The 18227-nt window shown below is 43.0% G+C and overlaps 1 long non-coding RNA gene and 1 other non-coding gene across 2 annotated transcripts; both read left to right on the forward strand.

Annotated features, from left to right (window-relative positions):
* Positions 1-58: 58 nt before the first annotated feature.
* trnal-aag (transfer RNA leucine (anticodon AAG)) lies at positions 59-140 on the forward strand. The gene has a single exon. It is a non-coding gene; the product is annotated as a tRNA-Leu (tRNA).
* A 2022-nt stretch (positions 141-2162) lies between these two features.
* Positions 2163-16805, forward strand: LOC115137897 (uncharacterized). The gene is made up of 3 exons (XR_003864868.2): positions 2163-2711; positions 16197-16343; positions 16546-16805. It is a non-coding gene; the product is annotated as an uncharacterized LOC115137897 (long non-coding RNA).
* Positions 16806-18227: the final 1422 nt, after the last annotated feature.

Consider the following 18227-nt stretch of genomic DNA (forward strand, 5'->3'; position numbering starts at 1 on the left):
TGTATAAAAATCGGTCTAGGAAAGTACTCTACTTCCATGTACACAAAACATAGAACAAGATAGCGTGGCCGAGCGGTCTAAGGCGCTGGATTAAGGCTCCAGTCTCTTCGGGGGCGTGGGTTCGAATCCCACCGCTGTCAGGCAAGCTTTTGACCGGACTTTAATTTGACTGTAGGAATAATCTTTTACCGAACGCCCCATTGCCAACTGCGAATACCAGTTCGTAGTTTAAATATGCTATAAATCATGTATCTTTAATACTTACCGGAAACAGTTGTCACTTGTCGCATAAAATAAATAAATATATATCCGTGATGTCCGCAGTGTACATTCGTAAACCAAAAAGATTTCACCACTAGGTGTCCCTGTTGCATTATTTATTTTTAGGAATCCCTGGCTATACTCTATATATATATATATATATATATATATATATAGTACCAGTCAAAAGTTTGGACACCTACTCATTCAAGGGTTTTTCTTTATTTTTACCATTGACTACATTGTTGAATAATAGTGAAGACATCAGAACTATGAAATAACACATGGAATCATGTAGTAACCTAAAAAGTGTTTAAACAAATCAAAATATATTTCATATTTTAGATTCTTCAAAGTAGTCACCCTTTGACTTGATGACAGCTTTCCACACTCTTGGCATTCTCTCAAACGGCTTCATGAGGTGGAATGCCTTAAAATGAACAGGTGTGCCTCGTTAAAAGTTAATTTGTCAAAAGTTCAATAAAAACAAACAAATCATGATAAACAAGATGGGTTGAGAGCTGCAGTTCATTCAGAAAGTATTCAGACCCTTGACTTTTTCCACATTTTGTTACGTTACAGGTTCAATTGTTTTTTTCCCTCATCAATCTACACACAATACACCATAATGACAAAGCAAAAACTATTTATAAAAAAATTAACTGAAATATCACATTTACGTAAGTATTCAGACCCTTTACTCAGTACTTTGTTGAAGCACCTTTTGCAATTACAGCCTCGAGTCTTCTTGGGTATGACGCAACAAGCTTGGCACACCTGTATTTGGAGAGTTTCTCCCATTATTCTCTGCAGATCCTCTCAAGCTCCACCAGGTTGGATGGGGAGCATCGCTGCACAGCTATTTTCAGGTCTCTCCAGAGATGTTTGATCGAGTTCAAGTCCGGGCTCTGGCTGGGCCACTCAAGGACACACAGAGACTTGTCCTGAAGCCACTCCTGCGTTGTCTTGGCTGTGTGCTTAGGGATGTTGTCCTGTTGGAAGGCGAACCTTCGCCCCAGTCTGAAGTCCTGAGCACTCTGGAGCATATTTTCATTAATGATCTCTCTGTACTTTGCTCCGTTCATCTTTCCCTCAATCTCAATTGGTCTCCCAGTCCCTGCCGCTGAAAAACATCCCCACAGCATGATGCTGCCACCACCATGTTTCACCGTAGGGACGGTGCCAGGTTTCCTCCAGACGTGACGCTTGGCAATCAGGCCAAAGAGTTCAATCTTGGTTTCATCCAGTGGAGGCTCCTCATAGGAGGAAGGGGAGGACCATCCTCCTCAGTGAAATTTCATAAAAATAAAAATAGTTCAACATTAAAAAAGTTATCCTTTTTTGATAAAACTGTATTTAATATATTCATGTCACCAAAGAATGTATTAAAATACACTGTTTTGCAATGAACGTCTACAGTAACTTCAACAGCACTGTGGGGTAGCACCATGGTGTAGGTGTCTGGCTACATTGACTTCAATACAAAACCTAGGAGGCTCGTAGGCCTTACATAGGCATACATGGTAATTATGACCACTTCCGGAGGACATCCTCCAACCAATCAAAACTTTTGCAGTATGTACTGACATGTTGTCCATCCAATCATAGAATTAGGATCAGAGAACGAACCTAGTGAGTTGTATTGGGATTGTTCATTATGGGGGTTCTATATGTTGAGAAGCTTGGTGACATTGTTGGATAGAGATTAAGAGTGAAAAGTGATAGTTGAGCATTTTTTAAATATTATTCAAATCAATTTACAGGAGACGGAGGAAGTATATTATACATTGTTTTCTCGTTTTTTTAGCTTTATTTTTGTGTGTAGTTAGTGCAATTTATTTAAATTTGCCTTGCTAACTTCAGTAGCTAGCTAGCTACCAGTGCGAGTGTTCAGTTTTCTCCGCCAGAATGCTACAGTAGAATAACCAACGTTGCCGAAAATGTTGTGGACTTTTTGTTGAAGAACCCCTTTCATTCTCTTGGGTACACGGTGCGAATTAAAAGTGAGGGTCGACCTCTGCCTTAGATCAGTTTCATGAAGAAGGATGAAAAGGTGAAGGCTTTCAATACCAACTGGTATCAAAAGTATAACGTTAGCTGGTTAACATGGAGCCTTTAATCAAGCCGCCTGTATTGCTTGCCTTGCCTGCTTTTTGGAAGGTCTGAGACCTAGTCGAAAGGTGGGTACAGGGACCCGAAGAACACCAATCGTTCCACAGGCAGCATATAAATGCCCACATCAGATTCAAGCTTCAGGGAAAAAGCTGCATCGATCATAACGAAGGTCTGCGTATTCAAACTGCGCGACACAACGAGAAAGAAGAAACAGGGATGTTTTCAAGCGGCTTGTCAACACCACTACGTTTTTGGGCATGCAATAATTTGCTTTTCGAGGACACTACAAGCGGGTAAATTTTGCCGACAAGGGAAACTACAATGAGCTTGCAGCGGTAATTGCACGTAACAATGCTTTACTTGCATATCGAAATTTCAACGGTCTTTTCTGGGATGTTGAAATCAGTTCCGAATGATTTGATAACTTCCATCGCATCATCCAACAAAATATTAAATTGAGAGGTTTAGGCGCTCAAGTAGGCTCCACTTTCCTCCGGTATTTATTTAGAGACAAACAAATGTAATGATATACACGTTGCAGCAGCCTAGGCTACACCTAAACATTAGAGATCTGACATGCTGTATGGAATGAAAACTAGACAATTTTTCAGTCTGATCAACTGTAGGCTACCAATAAGAGTATATGCATACAGCCTATGTGAGCTCTCCAGTTGGTCAGGGTAAACTAATTGGTAACGTTATGTATTTATAGTTCATTTGTGTGTCAGGACAAAATGTGAACGTGATCAAATTTGGTAATATATTCGAAATTGGTCTGCCTAGCCTGCCAAAACGTTTTCAATCCAAAATGATTGACTGGAATGAATCAATCAACATAATAGTGATGACAGATGTGAGTTAATTGGTTTATAAGGCCTACAGTAACTGCATGATGGAAACATTCATAAAGCAAGCTCAGCCCTGTGAGTAATATTGTCTATCAGTTGTTGTCTCTGTGTCTGGGTAGAGGAAATCCCCCTCCTAATCTAATCTAAATATAATGAATAAGAGCAAGTAAAAGGTTGCTGCAGTTTGAAAGGGTTTTCATCTACCCCAGGGCCAGGAGGTTTTTTTCCTTCAGTTTTTTAAAACTGTGTGACCTGATTACGAAACACTGGTCCCATCATAGCCCATATAAAACCTTTTTACAACTGATTAATCACTGCCATACCTTATATGGTCCAGAGTTTTCCTTGTTAGGTTAACAGATGAGGAAAAACTCCGGGCCCCAGGGGATAAAAATTGCCCCCTGCTCTGGGACCTATGGTGCCACCAGTCTGCTTGTAGTTGTCAGATATCGTCAGGTATGTAGATGATCAGGGTGTTATTCAAGAATGTTTCTTGGGCTACTTTGATGTGTCAAGTGGGCGTGATGCCAACTCTGTGTTTAACTTCCCGGACAAACTTGCTGTTCAAACCTACGATGGCGCAGCTGTAATGGAATGTATCTGCTATTTGTATTTCCAGTTAAGAAGGTATCTTTACTTTTACTAAAGTATGATAATTGGGTACTTTTTCTATCACTGGATACAGAGTTCCTTGACAAACCAAGAAAATAGGAATACAAGGCTTTATCGTTGGGTTTTTAACAGAAATGTTTGGCGATCGACTAGGAATGCCTTGGAGATCAAATCAAAATCAAATCAAATGTATTTATATAGCCCTTCGTACATTAGCTGATATCTCAAAGTGCTGTACAGAAACCCAGCCTAAAACCCCAAACAGCAAGCAATGCAGGTGTAGAAGCACGGTGGCTAGGAAAAACTCCCAAGAAAGGCCAAAACCTAGGAAGAAACCTAGAGAGGAACCAGGCTATGTGGGGTGGCCAGTCCTCTTCTGGCTGTGCCGGGTGGAGATTATAACAGAACATGGCCAAGATGTTCAAATGTTCATAAATGACCAGCATGGTCAAATAATAATAATCACAGGCAGAACAGTTGAAACTGGAGCAGCAGCACGGCCAGGTGGACTGGGAACAGCAAGGAGTCATCATGTCAGGTAGTCCTGAGGCATGGTCCTAGGGCTCAGGTCCTCTGAGAGAGAGAAATAAAGAGAGAAAGAGAATTAGAGAGAGCATACTTAAATTCACACAGGACACCGGATAGGACAGGAGAAGTACTCCAGATATAACAAACTGACCCTAGCCCCCCGACACATAAACTACTGCAGCATAAATACTGGAGGCTGAGACAGGGGGGGTCAGGAGACACTGTGGCCCCATCTGAGGACACCCCCGGACAGGGCCAAACAGGAAGGATATAACCCCACCCACTTTGCCAAAGCACAGCCCCCACACCACTAGAGGGATATCTCTAGTGCTACTTGACTGGTCGAGTAGCAATCTCGACCAGTCGATTGCGATCGCCCGGTTGGTGACCACTGATCTAGGAAGTTGAGTGAAGTTCAATCTTGTGCTTCTCTCTGTGGGTTCAAATAGCCTAATATAATATTAACTCATGCAGAAGTAAGCAGTTGTTGCAGTAAAATGAAACACCAAATATAAATTGTGACTTGGGAAGAGGAGTGGATAAAAGTGATATATTTATTTATTTCAGCATCTTGAGAGAATTAATGCTTTGTTAGGGACCGTCTGTAGAGGTGCTATTTTTATCAGCATCAAAAAAGCTGATAGAATTTCAACCACAAAAAATATGCATCCAAGACAAACCAAAATCTTATCAGAAACATGTTGGGTCTTTCTCATAGCTTTTAATTCCTTTAAAACCGGTCCTACTGATGTCATTTAGACATTTTTCACAGAAAACTGTTCCCAATTGTTTTTTTGTTGTTGTTGCATTTTCTCCCCGGTCCCTAAATGTCTGCTGCAGGAGAGGCAGAGATGAAAGAGAAAGCTTTACCGATGTCAAGTAGCTGGAAAGATTAATTCCACTGGTACGACATATTTCCTGTCGAGCAAGGGTTTATTTAGTCTTCTAGGGCAACAAGTAATGGCAGAAGAGAACCTGCCTGTATCTAATTAGGCGTATAGATAAATTGACTAACACTACCAAATAGTCGGAAATTATAAGCAGAAACATAGACCTATCTAAATTAGGCTTAACAAAACAAAAAAAATCACGCATCTCTGACTGTACAGTGCATTTTCTAAATTTACGGGTTATGGTCGGATGTGGGCCTCAGAGTGAAAATCTATCACATATACGTAGTTGGGCAGTTGCAGCTCGCCGGCTTTGCATTCATGTTACCTGATGAAATTGTTGTACAATGTGATCTTGTTGCCATCTAATGCACATTCATATGTCATAAATCAGCACTGCAGAGCTCTCCTTTTCTGCCGTGCCTTGATTGTATTACTGCTGATGATATCTGGAAATGTGCATGTACACCCTGGCCGCTGTATGTCTCTCTCAAATGTCAATATGCCTTGTATACTATTGCTCAGGTTAGTTATCATTGTTTTAATTCACAATGGAGCCCCTAGTCCTATTCCTCACACCCCTGATACCTCCTTTGTCCCACCTCCCACATATGCGGTGACCTCACCCATTACAACCAGCATGTCCAGAGATAAAACCTCTCTCATCATCACCCAGTGCCTGGGCTTACCTCCGCCGTACCCGCACCCCACCATACCCCTGTCTGTGCATTATGCCCTGAATATATTCTACCATGCCCAGAAACCTGCTCCTCTTATTCTCTGTCCCCAACGCTCTAGGCGACCAGTTTTGATAGCCCTTAGCCGCACCCTCATACTACTCCTTCTCTGTTCTGCGGGTGATGTGGAGGTAAACCCGGGCCCTGCATGTCCCCAGGCACCCTCATTTGTTGACTTCTGTGATCGAAAAAGCCTTGGTTTCATGCATGTCAACATTAGAAGCCTCCTCCCTAAGTTTGTTTTACTCACTGCTTTAGCACACTCTGCTAACCCTGATGTCCTTGCCGTGTCTGAATCCTGGCTCAGGAAGGCCACCAAAAATTCAGAGATTTCCATACCCAACTATAACATCTTCCGTCAAGATAGAACTGCCAAAGGGGAGGAGTCGCAGTCTACTGCAGAGATAGCCTGCAAAGTAATGTCATACTTTCCAGGTCCATACCCAAACAGTTCGAGCTACTAATTCTGAAAATTACTCTCTCCAGAAATAAGTCTCTCACTGTTGCCGCCTGCTACCGACCCCCTCAGCTCCCAGCTGTGCCCTGGACACCATTTGTGAATTGATTGCCCCCCATCTAGCTTCTGAGTTTGTTCTGTTAGGTGACCTAAACTGGGATATGCTTAACACCCCGGCAGTCCTACAATCTAAGCTAGATGCCCTCAATCTCACACAAATCATCAAGGAACCCACCAGGTACAACCCTAACTCTGTAAGCAAGGGCACCCTCATAGACGTCATCCTGACCAACTGGCCCTCCAAATACACCTCCGCTGTCTTCAACCAGGATCTCAGCGACCACTGCCTCATTGCCTGTATCCGCTACGGTGCCGCAGTCAAACGACCACCCCTCATCACTGTCAAACGCTCCCTAAAACACTTCTGTGAGCAGGCCTTTCTAATCGACCTGGCCCGGGTATCCTGGAAGGACATTGACCTCATCCCAGGATGCCTGGTCATTCTTTAAGAGTAACTTCCTCACCATATTAGATAAGCATGCTCCGTTCAAAAAATGCAGAACTAAGAACAGATACAGCCCTTGGTTCACTCCAGACCTGACTGCCCTCGACCAGCAAAAAAACATCCTGTGGCGGACTGCAATAGCATCGAACAGTCCCCGCGATATGCAACTGTTCAGGGAAGTCAGGAACCAATACACGCAGTCAGTCAGGAAAGCTAAGGCCAGCTTCTTCAGGCAGAAGTTTGCATCCTGTAGCTCCAACTCCAAAAAGTTCTGGGACACTGTGAAGTCCATGGAGAACAAGAGCACCTCCTCCCAGCTGCCCACTGCACTGAGGCTAGGGAACACGGTCACCACCGACAAATCCATGATTATCGAAAACTTCAACAAGCATTTCTCAACGGCTGGCCATGCCTTCCGCCTGGCTACTCCTACCTCGGCCAACAGCTCCGGCCCCCCCGCAGCTCCTCGCCCAAGCCTCTCCAGGTTCTCCTTTACCCAAATCCAGATAGCAGATGTTCTGAAAGAGCTGCAAAACCTGGACCCGTATAAATCAGCTGGGCTTGACAATCTGGACCCTCTATTTCTGAAACTATCCGCCGCCATTGTCGCAACCCCTATTACCAGCCTGTTCAACCTCTCTCTCATATCGTCTGAGATCCCCAAGGATTGGAAAGCTGCCGCAGTCATCCCCCTCTTCAAAGGGGGAGACACCCTGGACCCAAACTGTTACAGACCTATATCCATTCTGCCCTGCCTATCTAAGGTCTTCGAAAGCCAAGTCTACAAACAGGTCATTGACCATCTCGAATCCCACCGTACCTTCTCCGCTATGCAATCTGGTTTCCGAGCCGGTCACGGGTGCACCTCAGCCACACTCAAGGTACTAAACGACATCATAACCGCCATCGATAAAAGACAGTACTGTGCAGCCGTCTTCATAGACCTTGCCAAGGCTTTCGACTCTGTCAATCACCATATTCTTATCGGCAGACTCAGTAGCCTCGGCTTTTCGGATGACTGCCTTGCCTGGTTCACCAATTACTTTGCAGACAGAGTTCAGTGTGTCAAATCGGAGGTCATGTTGTCCGGTCCTCTGGCAGTCTCTATGGGGATGCCACAGGGTTCAATTCTCGGGCCGACTCTTTTCTCTGTGTATATCAATGATGTTGCTCTTGCTGCGGGCGATTCCCTGATCCACCTCTATGCAGACGACACCATTCTATACACTTTTGGCCCGTCACTGGACACTGTGCTATCTAACCTCCAATCGAGCTTCAATGCCATACAACACTCCTTCCGTGGCCTCCAACTGCTCTTAAACGCTAGTAAAACCAAATGCATGCTTTTCAACCGATCGCTGCCTGCACCCGCTTGCCCGACTAGCATCACCACACTGGATGGTTCCGACCTTGAATATGTGGACACCTATAAGTACCTAGGTGTCTGGCTAGACTGCAAACTCTCCTTCCAGACCCATATCAAACATCTCCAATCGAAAATCAAATCAAGAGTCGGCTTTCTATTCCGCAACAAAGCCTCCTTCACTCACGCTGCCAAGCTTACCCTAGTAAAACTGACTATCCTACCGATCCTCGACTTCGGCGATGTCATCTACAAAATGGCTTCCAACACTCTTCTCAGCAAACTGGATGCAGTTTATCACAGTGCCATCCGTTTTGTCACTAAAGCACCTTATACTACCCACCACTGCGACTTGTATGCTCTAGTCGGCTGGCCCTCGCTACATATTCGTCGCCAGACCCACTGGCTCCAGGTCATCTACAAGGCCATGCTAGGCAAAGCTCCGCCTTATCTCAGCTCACTGGTCACGATGGCAACACCCATCCGTAGCACGCGCTCCAGCAGGTGTATCTCATTGAGCATCCCCAAAGCCAACACCTCATTCGGCCGCCTTTCGTTCCAGTACTCTGCTGCCTGTGACTGGAACGAATTGCAAAAATCGCTGAAGTTGGAGACTTTTATCTCCCTCACCAACTTCAAACATCAGCTATCTGAGCAGCTAACCGATCGCTGCAGCTGTACATAATCTATTGGTAAATAGCCCACCCATTTTCACCTACCTCATCCCCACAGTTTTTATTTATTTACTTTTCTGCTCTTTTGCACACAAATATCTCTACCTGTACATGATCATCTGATCATTTATCACTCCAGTGTTAATCTGCAATATTGTAATTATTCGCCTACCTCCTCATGCCTTTTGCACACATTGTATATAGACCCCCCTTTTTTTTCTCTACTGTGTTATTGACTTGTTAATTGTTTACTCCATGTGTAACTCTGTGTTGTCTGTTCACTCTGCTATGCTTTATCTTGGCCAGGTCGCAGTTGCAAATGAGAACCTGTTCTCAACTAGCCTACCTGGTTAAATAAAGGTGAAATAAAAAAAATAAAAAAAATATCTACTGTTGTTAGCCCCAATTCTGACCTGTGCTCTCATATTTGCTTCACTGATTTCTGCTCTCGTAAAAGCCTGGGTTTTCTGCACGTTAACACTAGAAGCTTATTACCTAAAATAGATCAATTGAAAGTGTGGGTTCACAGCTCCAATCCAGATGTGTTGGTCATTACTAAGACGTGGTTAATTTATTTATTTAATTTATTTTTATTTCACCTTTATTTAATCAGCTAGGCTAGTTGAGAACAAGTTCTCATTTACAACTGCGACCTGGCCAAGATAAAGCACAGCAGTGTGAACAGACAACACAGAGTTACACATGGAGTAAACAATTAACAAGTCTACTGTTAACACAGTAGAAAAAAAAGAGAGTCTATATACATTGTGTGCAAAAGGCATGAGGAGGTAGGCGAATAATTACAATTTTGCAGATTAACACGAGTGATAAATGATCAGATGGTCATGTACAGGTAGAGATACTGGTGTGCCAAATAGCAGAAAAGTAAATAAATATAAACAGTATGGGGATGAGGTAGGTAAATTGGGTGGGCTATTTACCGATAGACTATGTACAGCTGCAGCGATCGGTTAGCTGCTCAGATAGCAGATGTTTGAAGTTGGTGAGGGAGATAAAAGTCTAAGGAAGAGTGTTTTGAATACTGATGTTAACTTTTCTGGTTATAAACTTTTCAGCAAGACAGATCTTCCAAAGGTGGTGGAGTGGCAATCTTAACCAAGGATCACCTTCAGTGCTCTGTTGTCTCCACCAAGTCTGTCCCCAAACAATTTTATTTGCTGGTTTTAAGCATTCAACTTTCAAATAGCTCTTTGTTGACTGTTGCTGGGTGTTATCGTCCTCCATCAGCACCGGCCTGTACCCTACCTGCCCCAAGCTCTCTCCTGGCCCCTTGCACAAAGTCTGAATTTGTCCTGCTAGGTGACCTAAACTGGGATATGCTTAAACCACCTGACCAAGTCCTAAAGCAATGGGATTCCCTAAATCTTTCTCAGATTATTCCCAATCCCACAAGGTATGACTCCAAACACCAAGAAAAGGATACTCTCCTTGATGTTATCCTCACAAATAATCCTGATAGGTATTAGTCTGGTGTTTTCTGTAATGACCTTAGTGATAACTGTTTTGCAGCCTGTGTTCGTAATGGCTGCTCAGTGACACTACCTGTCCTGATTTGTCATAGACGCATGCTAGAAATTTTGAACTGGCCTCTGTAAAATGGTATAGACTCAGCTTGATCGCCTCTATCTAAGACGCTTGGACCTTCTTTTTTGATATTCTCAGTGGTATTGTTAACAAACACGTCCCCATAAAGAAAATGAGAATTAAAAACAGGTTCAGCCCCTGGTTCGACAGTGATCTTGCAGAGTTACTCCACCTCAGGAATTGCATTTGGGTTCGGTACACGCATACTCAGGCTGACTGGCTCTCGTTCAGGCAAATGAGAAATAAATGCACTCAGGCTAGCCGGAAGGCCAAAGTTAGTTACTTTAAGGAGAAGTTCTCGCTCTGTGTGTCTAACCCCAAGAAGTTCTGGAAACAGTTAAATACCTGAAGAATAAACCCTCCTCTTCACAGCTGCCCATGTCCCTTAATGTTGATGATGTGGTTGTTACTGACAAGAAGCACATGGCTGAGCTCTTCAATCACCACTTCATTAAGTCAGGATTCCTATTTGACTCAGCCATGCCTGCTTGCCCGTCCAACATTTCCTCATCTCTCACCCCTTCTAATATGACTAGCCCCGATGCTTCTCCCTATTTTTCCCTTTCCCTGCTACAAAGTTTCTCCCTGCTGGCTGTCACTGAGTCCAAGGTGCTAAAAGAGCTCCTAAAACTTGACCCCAAAAAACCATCTGGGTCAGATGGTTGAGACCCTTTCTTCTTTAAGGTTGCTGCCCCTATCATAGCCAAGCCTATTGCTGACCTTTTTAACCTGTTTCTCCTCTCTGGGGAGGTTCCCATTGCTTGGAAGGCAGCCACGGTTCGTCCTTTATTTAAAGGGGGAGATCAAGCTGATCCTAACTGTTATAGGCCTATTTCTATTTTGCCCTGTTTATCAAAAGTGTTGGAAAAACTTGTCAATAATCAACTGACTGGCTTTCTTGATGTCTATAGTATTCTCTCTGGTATGCAATCTGGTTTCCGCTCAGGTTATGGATGTGTCACTACAACCTTAAAGGTCCTCAATGATATCACCATTGCCCATGATTCTAAGTAATGTTGTGCTGATATTTATATTGATTTGGCCGAAGCATTTGATACGGTAGACCATTCCATTCTTGTGGGCTGACTAAGGAGCATTGGTGTCTGTCTCTGAGGTGTCTTTGGCCTGGTTTGATAACTACCTCTCTCAGAGTGCAGTTTATGAAGTCAAAACATCTGCTGCCTCAGCCACTGCCTGTCACCAAGGGAGTACCCCAAGGCTCGATCCTAGGCCCCACGCTCTTCTCAATTTACATCAAGAACATAGCTCAGGCAGTAGGAAGCTCTCTCATCCATTTATATGCAGATGATACAGTCTTATACTCAGCTGGCCCCTCCCCGGATTTTGTGTTAAATGCTCTACAACAAAGCTTTGTTAGTGTCCAACAAGCTTCCTCTACTCTTAACCTTGTTCTGAACACCTCCAAAACAAAGGTCATGTGGTTTGGTGGGAAGAATGCCCCTCTCCCCACCGGTGTGATTGCTACCTCTGAGGGTTTAGAGCTTGAGGTAGTCACCTCATACAAGTACTTGGGAGTATGGCTAGACGGTACGCTGTCCTTCTCCCATTACATATCAAAGCTGCAGGCTAAAATTACATCTAGACTTGGTTTCCTTGATCGTAATCGCTCCTGTTTTACCCCAGCAGCCAAACTAACCCTGATTCAGATGACCATCATACCCATGCTAGATTACGGAGACATAATTTATAGATCGGCAGGTAAGGGTGCTCTCGAGCGGCTAGATGGTCTTTTCCATTCGGCCATCAGATTTGCCACCAATGCTCCGTATAGGACACATCACTGCACTCTATACTCCTCTGTAAACTGGTCATCTCTGTATTCCCGTCGCAAGACCCACTGGTTGATGCTTATTTATAAAACCATCTTAGGCCTCACTCCCCCCTATCTGAGATACCTACTGCAGCCCTCATTCTCCACATACAACACCCATTCTGCCAGTCACGTACTGGTCCCCAAAGGACACACATCCCTGGGTTGCTAATCTTTTCAAGTGGCTGCAGATAACGACTGGAACGAGCTGCAACAAACACTCAAACTGGACAGTTTAATCTCAATCTCTTCATTCAAAGACTCTATCATGGACAATCTTATTGACAGTTGTGGCTGCTTTGTGTGATGTATTGTTGTCTCTACCTTCTTGCCCTTTTGTGCTGTTGTCTGTGCCCAGTAACGTTTGCACCATGTTTTGTGCTGCTACCATGCTGTGCTGTCATGTGTTGCTTCCTTGCTATGTTGTTATCTTATGTTGTGATGTGTGTTTTGTCCTATATACAGTGGGGCAAAAAAAGTATTGTCAGCCACCAATTGTGCAAGTTCTTCCACTTGTGCAAGTTCTTCCACTTAAAAATATGAGAGAGGCCTGTAATTGTCATCATAGGTACACTTCAACATTGTAGGATTTTTAATGAATTTATTTGCAAATTATGGTGGAAAATAAGTATTTGGTCACCTACAAACAAGCAAGATTTCTGGCTCTCACAGATCTGTAACTTCTTTAAGAGGCTCCTCTGTCCTCCACTCATTACCTGTATTAATGGCACCTGTTTGAACTTGTTATCAGTATAAAAGACACCCGTCCACAACCTCAAACAGTCACACTCCAAACTCCACTATGGCCAAGACCAAAGAGCTGTCAAAACCACAAACAAAATTGTAGACCTGCACTGGCTGGGAAGACTGAATCTGCAATAGGTAAGCAGCTTGGTTTGAAGAAATCAACTGTGGGAGCAATTATTAGGAAATGGAAGACATACAAGACCACTGATAATCTCCCTCGATCTGGGGCTCCACGCAAGATCTCACCCCGTGTGGTCAAAATGATCACAAGAACGATGAGCAAAAATCCCAGAACCACACGGGGGGACCTAGTGAATGACCTGCAGAGAGCTGGGACCAAAGTAACAAAGCCTACCATCAGTAACACACTACGCCGCCAGGGACTCAAATCCTGCAGTGCCAGACGTGTCCCCCTGCTTAAGCCAGTACATATCCAGGCCCATCTGAAGTTTGCTAGAGAGCATTTGGATGATCCAGAAGAAGATTGGGAGAATGTCATATGGTCAGATGAAACCAAAATATAACTTTTTGGTAAAAACTCAACTCGTCGTGTTTGGAGGACAAAGAATGCTGAGTTGCATCCAAAGAGCACCATACCTACTGTGAAGCATGGGGGTGGAAACATCATACTTTGGGGCTGTTTTTCTGCAAAGGGACCAGGAAGACTGATCCATGTAAAGGAAAGAATGAATGGGGCCATGTATCGTGAGATTTTGAGTGAAAACCTCCTTCCATCCGCAAGGGCATTGAAGAAGAAACGTGGCTGGGTATTTCAGCATGACACTAATCCCAAACACACCGCCCGGGCAAGAAGGAGTGGCTTCGTAAGAAGCATTTCAAGGTCCTGGAGTGGCCTAGCCAGTCTCCAGATCTCAACCCCATAGAAAATCTTTGGAGGGAGTTGAAAGTCCGTGTTGCCCAGCAACAGCCCCAAAACATCACTGCTCTAGAGGAGATATGCATGGAGGAATGGGCCAAAATACCAGAAACAGTGTGTGAAAACCTTGTGAAGACTTACAGAAAACGTTTGATCTCTGTCATTGCCAACAAAGGGTATATAACAAAGTATTGAGATAAACTTTTGTTATTGACCAAATACTTATTTTCCACCATAATTTGCAAATAAATTCATAAAAAATCCAACAATGTGATTTTCAAGAATTTTTTTTCCTCATTTTGTCTGTCATAGTTGAAGTGTACCTATGATGACAATTACAGGCCTCTCATCTTTTTAAGTGGGAGAACTTACACAATTGGTGGCTGACTAAATGCTTTTTTGCCCCACTATATATATATATATATATATATTTCATCCCAGTAAGAGGCCTTTTGGTAGGCCGTCATTGTAAATAAGAATGTGTTCTTAAATGACTTGCCTAGTTAAATAAAGATGTGTTTATTAGCAAATTGTGCTAGTGAACAAACAGCTGACCCGCACATCACTAGTGTACATGTGAGAGAGAAGACAGAGAGCGAAAGAGAAAGGTGGGAGAGAGAGAATGTGAAAAATAAAATCTCAGTCACAGGGGCCCCGAAAGTCTCTGTTCTCTTGCATGGCTTGTGTTCCCCCGGATCCCCCTCGAGGTTCATTCTCCTCCGCCAGCAGCCCGAGAGGAGCGGGTATGAATGGAGCTTTTGTTTTCTGCAGGAATATTGTACTGCTGGTGAACAGATGGGGTAGGAGGGAGAGGAAGAGACAGGAGACCGATTGCTTGTGCAACTTCTGTTGCCTTTGCGTGGGTTCAGTTTCAAGACTAATTATGTCAATTTAATAACATTTTTATGTATGCATTGTTTATACATTTTTCCCTGATTATACAGTATATATATTTGAACAACGATTGCCTAAGCACCAGAGCTTTGAAAGAATCTACTTAATTGTATTCTATTGGATTACAAGATAAACATTTTTTAAATGTGGATTTATAGGAGAGCAAGGTGGCTCTTTCAACTGCCACATGTTCCTTCAGAACGTATAATCTCTCACCAATAAAGAATTGGCATGGGAGTTTGCATGGCACACATACACATTCTGTGTGGCTACTGTTGAAGGAGAGAGAGGGGATGTAGGCAGCAGTGATGGACTAGTCAGGGATAGTGAGTGGGGATGAGGCTAGTAGGGGAAGGATTGATTGTCTTCTAGCAAGTAGGCTGCTAGAGGGAAGACTGTGAACACACTCTCCAACGGTTGATTTTGCCCATTCTGTCCACTTCTTCTCTTTTCAGATGCTAAGCTACACATTTACCAAACATTAGGACCACATTTGCAGTCTTTCTTTGCAGAGAGTTTGGAAGTGCAAGGTTCGAACTCGCTAGACTAGATGAGTTAGCTAGTGGTTGAGTAAACTAACCGCTAGCTTCTTAAATCGGATTTATTTTGTGGAAACGGTTAGCAATATCGAAGAAAACCCTCGTCCACTCTGTCAAGAAAATTCCACGTAGGCCTAAGTACATTTGTCTGCATAAAATCGGTACCTACTTTCTAAGTTATAGCTTCTTTTTAATTGTTGAAAAGCAATATCCCAAGTATAAATACAGAAAAGTACACACACTAAAGACACAGGTAAACAAATACGTTTTGAACAAAACAAATAAATAGTGTTTTTGAGACGCAACTATAAACTTCAAGGAGTTGGTCTGATGGGAATCTGTGATGTCATCGGCCTCCCCCTTGTTTGAGGAACAATAGAGGAGCGTTGGAGAACAAAAGAGGAAAGCCCCCCCCACTTGTGATGTCATGACTTACCTGGATCACCTATTGAGATGTGCCTTTTATTAAGTAAATAAGGTGTCAAATTAGGTGAAAGGAGACTGGAGGGCCACTTTAAAGGTAAAATATGTAAGTATTGTTCATTCAGATAGCTCTAAATGGCCATATCAAAGTGGCAAAGCTCTCCCAAGACCCCAGAGCACCTGATTAGACTACAGTCACCCAATTAGAAGGTTGCCCAGACAGTCACCCCACAACAATACATTTTGGAAAGGGATGAAAAAAAATCTCACTCATACTATGCTTTCAACAGGAGACCGACAGCATTTATCTGCTAAAAAATAAGTTGGTCAGCCAAAAGGGAAGTTGGATGAAGGTTATGGAAAGACCCATGTGATCGGATAGATTGGATAACTACTTCGGGAACTGATGGACCCTAACGTTAATGCACTCAAACCTGGTAAGCCAAACCTCAAAATGAATGTTAGTTTAGCAACATTTAGGGCTACTTGCTATTAATTTTTGGTATAAATCATACCTTATGTCTATCTAGCTAGTCATCTAAAATGAATTGTGCTATATATTTTTTGACATGTTGTAGAGCTAGCCAGACTAACTCGCTTGCCTAACTTTTCTAAGCACCACATGCATTTGCTTTGCAGAGTCTGTGGTTGTCACGACTTCCGCCGAAGTCGGCTCCTCCTTGTTCGGGCGGCGTTCGGTGATCGATGTCACTGGCTTTTTTTTTGTTTTGTCTTGTTCCATACACACCTGGTTTTCATTCCCTAATCACACTGCATGTATTTATGTTATGTGGGTATAGTTACGCGCCATACTTTTTGTCTATGTTCCGTGTTTGGGCACATGTATGTACTTTTGTGCTTTCGTTGGACCGGAATAAAAAGTGTGCCTGTTCACTACACTCTGCTCTCCTGCACCTGACTTCGCCTCCAGTACCCTTAACAGTGGTGTTATGTTTACAAATCACACTTCATGATTTCATAGGTCAATTTCAGCCCATGTAATGTATTTAGCTAGCTTAGCGTCAGCATTTATAATTAGCCTCAGCCAAAGTGGTGCTTGAAAGTCAAGTGGGGCTAATGACTGTTTAGTCTAAATTACACTATAGTGGACCTGAAATAAAATGACATTGCTAAAGTAGGAAAATAATAAGTAGGAAAATGAATGCTAACGTTAGCTAGCTAAAGTTATACTGCATCTACAGACAATCTGGCTACATCACAATGACAAAATACTTTCATATAAATTATTTGCCTCCTTTTGAAATATTTGCGTTGAATAGTACGTTCAGTCAGGCATCAGTCTTCAAAATAACATTTCTTGTGACAAAACACACAACCAAAGAGTAGCAAGTGTTGACGTATGAAGAGGTCATCTCTGTAGTAATATAGAGTGGATTCCATTTTATACCAGAGTCACATCCCCATGTTGGATTTGCAAGTTGCCCTCGAGAACCCCAGACATATAACTTATCTTCTAATAAGTTATATCCTGTTGAGGATAGGGGGCAGTATTTTCACTTTGGAGGAATTGCGTGCCCATAATGAACTGCATCAAACTCTGTCCTAGATTTCTAATATATGCATAGTATTATTACTATTGGATAGATGTCACGAACCGGCTCAAAGCCCGTAACAAAGGGAGACAACGTGGAGATAAGGAGTAGAAAGATATATATTTATTAACTAAAGCAAATAAATATAATATACAATGGTGTGTGTAATCAGTAATCAGTAGTGTAAGTGAGTGTTTTGCATGCGTGAATGTGATAATGCAGGGTGATGAAAGGTGCCAAAGCAAACAAACAAACAAACAAACAAACAAACAAACGGCCATCAAGAACCACAACACAATCTACAGAGGGTGTCTGCATGGAGAGAGTCTTCTCCATGAATGGGGAAGTGGTGTATTTATCCTGGGAGACACCGGGCCCAGGTGTTTCCCATGTAGCTGACGACCCTCCCAACTCCGCCCACCAGCATCCTAATAAGGAAATAACAGAGAGAATACAGCAGACAGAGTGGGAGGGTCGTCACATAGAAAACACTCTGAAGTTTCTAAAACTGTTTGAATTATATCTGTGAGTATAACAGAACTCATGGGGCAGGCTATCTTCCAAACAAGAAGTGAAATTCTAAAAGTTGGGGCAACTTTGATGTCATCACCCCCTCCTTTCCCAACAAGATATGGATCTGGAAGTACTTCCTACACCTTCCACTAGATGTCCTCATTCAGTAGAAAGTGTAATGGAGCATTTGCTGTGAACTTTGACCTAATGGGAGGGAAAATAGTCAGTGTCCCGACAGAATGCCATTTTGCTGTG

The sequence above is a fragment of the Oncorhynchus nerka genome, linkage group LG12 (assembly GCF_034236695.1).
Source record: "Oncorhynchus nerka isolate Pitt River linkage group LG12, Oner_Uvic_2.0, whole genome shotgun sequence".
Classification (NCBI taxonomy): Eukaryota; Metazoa; Chordata; class Actinopteri; order Salmoniformes; family Salmonidae; genus Oncorhynchus; species Oncorhynchus nerka.